Source organism: Zingiber officinale, chromosome 11A (genome assembly GCF_018446385.1).
Source record: "Zingiber officinale cultivar Zhangliang chromosome 11A, Zo_v1.1, whole genome shotgun sequence".
Lineage (NCBI taxonomy): Eukaryota > Viridiplantae > Streptophyta > Magnoliopsida > Zingiberales > Zingiberaceae > Zingiber > Zingiber officinale.
This window is the reverse complement of record NC_056006.1, coordinates 53,036,413-53,042,112: the sequence shown is the minus strand read 5'-3', so window position 1 is coordinate 53,042,112 and position 5,700 is coordinate 53,036,413. Positions and strand designations below refer to the sequence as shown.

Sequence of the window (5,700 nt, the reverse complement as noted above, 5' to 3'; positions counted from 1 at the left end):
CACGACCCGTGTCACCGCCGTGTGAGATCCACATGACCATGCCTATCTTCTGCACTGGTCAAGTGGCACGGCCGTGCAAGTTGATATGACTATGCCTATCTTCTGCACTTGTTAGGTGGCACGGGCGTGCGAGTTGGCACGGCCAGGCCTATCTTCTACACTGGTCAAGTGGCATGGTCGTGCGAGTTGACATGACCATGTCTATCTTCTGCACTGGTTAAGTGACACGGTCATGCAAATCTGCATGGCCATGCTCTTCCTCTCTTCTGGTTAAGTGGCATGGTCATGCGAATCCGCACGGCCGTGTCTTCCTTCTGCTCTGGATACACCACACACCCGTGCGAATTGTCACGGTCGTGCATCAAGGGTGTGTGAACTTGTACACCTTTTTATCACATATTAACGTGGTATTCTTGAGTTGAGGTCTTCATCAAAGTTATATATCTTGAGGTTAGCTACAATTCAGCATATAGAACAACCCAAAACTCCAATGGACCACAAAGTTATGTCTGTTTTACTCTTCATGTGCAGTGTAGGATTTGACACGGGCGTGTGCCAAGGCTGTGTCTCATAGAAACGAACTTTAGACCTTCAAGACTTGGTTTTCTCTAGTTGAAGTCTTCATAAGAGTTTTAGATATTGAGGTTATCTACATTTTGATATCTGGATTGACTCATAACTCCAATTGACCAGAAAGTTATGGTCATTTAACTTTTGGTCTGCAGTGTTAGAAATCCCACACGGCCTGGACAGCTTGGAAGCTCTAGACTCCAAGTAAGCTCATTTTTGCTCCAAATTGTGTCCTATCAAAAAGAAAACATACAAAGAGCAGATATCTGAACAAAAGAATATTTATGCAGAATATATGCTAAGAGAGGTGAACATGCATAGAATATACGTGAATAAAGTATGTGAATGTTCGTCAAAACATGTATAAATGATCATAAGATCTACGCACATCACACCCCCAGACTTGAATCTTTGCTTGTCCTCAAGCAAAATCCACAATTTAGATTCATGTGGTTAAATAGTGCATCATAATCTCTAGCAAATCAATCTAATCCTATCAGATGATTTCATTGGTGAGCAAGATACAAAAGTAGTTTGAGTATGACCTAAGTAGTAGTCCTCCGTGTTCAGTGCGAAAGTAACCTAAATTTATCAAGTTTCAATCCCTAAGTCTAGTCAAGTCGTCATAAAATTGTGTTCCTTATACTTCCGGCGATAGGCACTTACCTTCCACACGCAAGGTTCGTTCCCCACAAAAATGCTATGCATCGTCTACACAAGGTCTCAAAGGAATACTCAGTATCAAGAGAAACATAGCATTCATTTCCCCAGTAACCTAACTCGGTCTCAAAGGGGTAAATTGCAAATTTTCACTCACGACAACTATTTCTTTATCTCTTATTTTTTCTTTGAATGTTTGCAAAGTATCAAACCTAAACAAACCTTCATTTTTTTATTTTTTATTTTTTATTTTTGGGATTGATTTTTCCAAATGAGTTTACATGATCCGAGTTTATCCAGTAACCAAAATGTAGTTAAGAGGTCACCATAGAAGCATAAGTACTAGTCCAATTCTATGAATCATGACTATTTTAGAGTTATCAACCATCAAAAATAGGCATAGTGTATAGAGATCCTAAAATAATGCCAATACTTAAATTCTTGTAGTAAAAACATTGCTCACTTCATGCTATCATAGATAGAAAATGATTGATCACTAAACATAATAGCTCCATAAGTAGCCAATAAAACACATGAAATCTAGAATAAACGTGCTAGCATTTTGCAATAAGGAACAAACAATCATGATGTGATATAAGATGTAACTAACAAAAATTTTATTATGCAAAAGAAATAAGCAAAAACTAAACTAAATCAAATGCATCAAATGCAACCCCCCAGACTTAAACTTTTCATTGTCCCAATAAAAACAAAAAAAATAATATGGAAGAGATTAAAAGTAAGAGAAGTTACCAAGTGATGCGTGCAAAATGCCCATGTCATTAACTTCTCCATCAAGAAATTGTACTCCTCCTAATCTTTGAGTCCTATAAAAGAAAATTGACAACAAAAATTAAGTAGAGGATACATGCTTATTAGGAGGAAAGAAATGAAAACAATAAATAACTAAGGACAAAAATGAGAAAGAACTTGGGTTGCCTCCCAAGAAGCGCTTGTTTAAGGTCATTAGCTCGATCACCTCATTAGATTCATCGAAATTTCACTCTAGGAGGGGTAAGATATTTCAACACCCTCCTATCAAGGGCTCTTATTGTGGAGAGAGCTTTCATCAAAAGAGCTATAGAGTAAAGTATAACTCTCTCCATCTTCATCTTCTTTGAAATTCTTTCAGGTCATCGAAGACGGTTCAGTCTGAGCTTCCAACTATAGGCCTCTTGAAAACCTACATACCCAAAAGAAAGGCAAACCTCCTACAAGAATGTAATGTAAGAAGTAACTAGAACCATATTAGTATGAACTGAATATGTATCAAAAATTGAATTACATCCAACAAAATCAATTATAGGTGGCACTATAAAATTTTCTAAAAGATCACTAGAAATACTAACCTTGCATTGCTGAGAGCTACCTGAAAGTTATAAACATGTGGATGTGACTTCTGAATCTTATATTGGCTCTAGCTCTGGCCCAGGTGGTGGTGTAAGTAAAAGTGGTAATTCTTGGGTCTTTGCTTCTATTGCACAAGTCCCTACACATTCGTCCACAACATGTTCAATCCTTGCAACTCTCATAATCTCGGAAGGTTGTGTGGTCAAAGGAGGTGATTCTTGAGATACCTCTTCCAAAACACAGCTCCCTACACTTCCTTTCATAACATCATCATCAACATAATCATCAAAAAATCGACCAACATCAATATCCTCAGTGGGAGAATCATTTATAGGGGGATCACTAACTTAATTTGCAGTTTTAAGTTGATCTGTCATATTACATTCATCATCTGAAAATTCAATTTCATCATAACACCCTGTAAACCCAGAAGGTAAATCTGAAAACTTGTTGTCCACTGTATTATCATCATAATCCTCATCTAAAGAGTCCTCATCTTCATATACATCCAGAAATCTACACTCAACCATCTTAGTGTCACAGAATTTGCCAAAGTCTTCATTTTCATTGACCCTCACTAGCCTTTGTGGAAAAGGAACCTTTAGTGAAGGTCTTTGGAAAGGTACTTCCTTTTTCCCATATTCCCTTTGAGCTTGCGGAGGAGGTCCAACTTGCTTATCTAGTGTAGGTGTCATCAACCGTTGAGGAAAAGGTACTTATGGCCTTTGGTAACTTCTTGGAGTAATGGAACTGAGTTCTTGAGGTTTTCTATTGTTCTTCTCCTCAATCCTAAACAAATCTTTCTTTAGAAGTTCTTCATGATTCTTGCCACTTCTCAACTTAATATCATTATCATTTACACTAGATCTTGTCTATGTAGGAGGAAGGTCTTCCCTGAACCATTTTGAAACTATGCTATTAATCTTTTTCCCCCAAATGTTTGAACTCCTCATTCTATGACTTGTGAATTTCATCATTCTTGGGTGGTTGAACTGCATTTTGTTTGATAGGCTCTCTTGCATATATGGCTTGTACTTCTTGAATTTCTGAGGGAGATTCCATCCAACTTTTGCTTGACCATTCATAGAGGTTCAATGCTACTTGATCAATCAATGTATATGCTTCGTCTACACTCTTGTCCATAAAAGAACCTCCAGCTGATAAATCTAACAAATACTTATCTGAGAAAGAAATTCCCCTATAAAATAGGTGCAAGGTCAGCCATTTCTCCAAACCATGATGAGGGCACTATCTTTGTAGACTCTTGAATCTGCCCCATGCTTCAAATAATGATTCTCCATATGCCTGAGCAAAATTTATGGTGTAATTCCTCATATAAATTGTTCTACTTGGAGGGAAAAAATGATCTAAAAATTGCTTCTCCAATTGTTTCCAACTTGTGATGCTTTGAGGATGGAGGGAATATAACCAAGTCCTTGCTTAATCTTTGATACTGAAAGAAATGCTATCAATCAAACTGCATCAGCTAACACTCCTTCTCAATTCACCATATCGCAAAGCTCTAGAAATGTTTCAAGGTACAGATAAGCACTTTCTGATACTTCTTCTCCAAATTTGTGACCTTGTATCATGAAAATTAACTCTGGATCTAGTTGAAAATTTTCTGCTTCAATATGAGGCTACAGAATGGGAGATAAAAATCTTGTAGAAATGGGTGCAGAGAAATCTCTTAAGGACCTGCATGACATGTTAGTGCTCATGGTATCTAAAAAAAATTACAAGAAAACTAAAAATGCAGAGTTAAAGACAAGAAAAAAAATGCATAATGAAAATAAGAAAGAAAATGCAAAAAAAAAAAAAAAGGTCTAGAGTAACTCATATGCTAATCAACTAATGTTAATCGAAAACAGTCCTCGGCAACGGCGCCAAAAATGTTACGATTCCGCAAGTGTACGGATTCATCGTTAGTAATATATAAGATTATAATATCTACAGGGAATGTTGATTAAGCACTAGTTAACTTCGCACGGCGAATTATCTAGACGAACGTAAAAGTAAAGGAAAGAGTAGAGGGAAGAGAGAGAATTGATCTCGGAGGGAATGAGCTTCGGGAGATGAATTCTAGGATTTCGGTTTCATTATAATGCTAGGAGATGTTACATAGATTGCTTAATTTCTGCCCTCTATGTCCATGCTCTTGCAGGAAGTTGAATTGGTCAATACCCCTAAGTATCGAATAGAGATGATTCCTGTGAAATCCTGTAACGGTTAACCCCTGTCACGAGGGCACCTCGGTAGATCACAAGGGTACATGTTAAGTAAATAACAATAAGGATAAAGGTAGAGATTTGGTACGATTTCCTACTTCCTTATGGAGGAATTGCCTCTCCTTCCAAGAGAATGTCCTAGACGTCTGTGAACGGGTTACCCTTGTCACTAGGGTCCCTCGGGTGTACGATCTAGAGCACTCTCTCTACGAGAGCGGCAAATCCAAAGGGATTGTTTCTCCTTTTAAGGGAACGTCTTAGACGTCCAAAAAGGGTTACCCTTGTCACTAGGGTACCTTGGTCAATACGCTATAGGGCATCCCCTTTGCATGATTAACAATCCTCTACATCAATCAACGAAGCATGCAAAGAAATATAAATACGTCACACACACAATGCACGAATAAGGCATTAACATGGCATTAAATATAAATGTGGTGAATCTACATAGTTCTGCATCTCCATCACATTACAAATACTCCCTAATCCCATAAGAGGAGATCTACTCAATTGCGCGGGAAGAACAACCCCAAAACATGAAGTAATGTGAGAAGAAGGGGAAGAAGAGATGCTTGTCGGGGTTTCTGATGTCTTGGAGATGCCTCCTTGCTCTAGAGATGGACGGAACATCTAGGGACGGCGGTGGATGAAGGTCTACGGTTTCCCCCGAAGGGTAGAACCCTTTCCTGATGAGTTGGTCGAAGTCCTGAACCAAAGATCCCCCAATGATTAGGGTTCTTGACCCTTTTATAGGGTAAGGTACGGGCACCACATGGCCGTGTCACGACCGTGTGAGATCCGCACGGCCATACCTATCTTCTGCACTGGTTAAGTGGCATGGCCATGCGAGTTGACACGGTCGTGCCTATCTTCTGCACTGGTTAGGGGGCAT

The 5,700-nt window shown here is 38.7% G+C and overlaps 1 pseudogene; it reads left to right on the top strand.

The window, feature by feature from the left end:
• The first annotated feature begins 3,811 nt into the window (after nucleotides 1–3,811).
• On the top strand, nucleotides 3,812–3,905 carry LOC122033138 (annotated as a pseudogene).
• The last annotated feature ends 1,795 nt before the right edge of the window (nucleotides 3,906–5,700 follow it).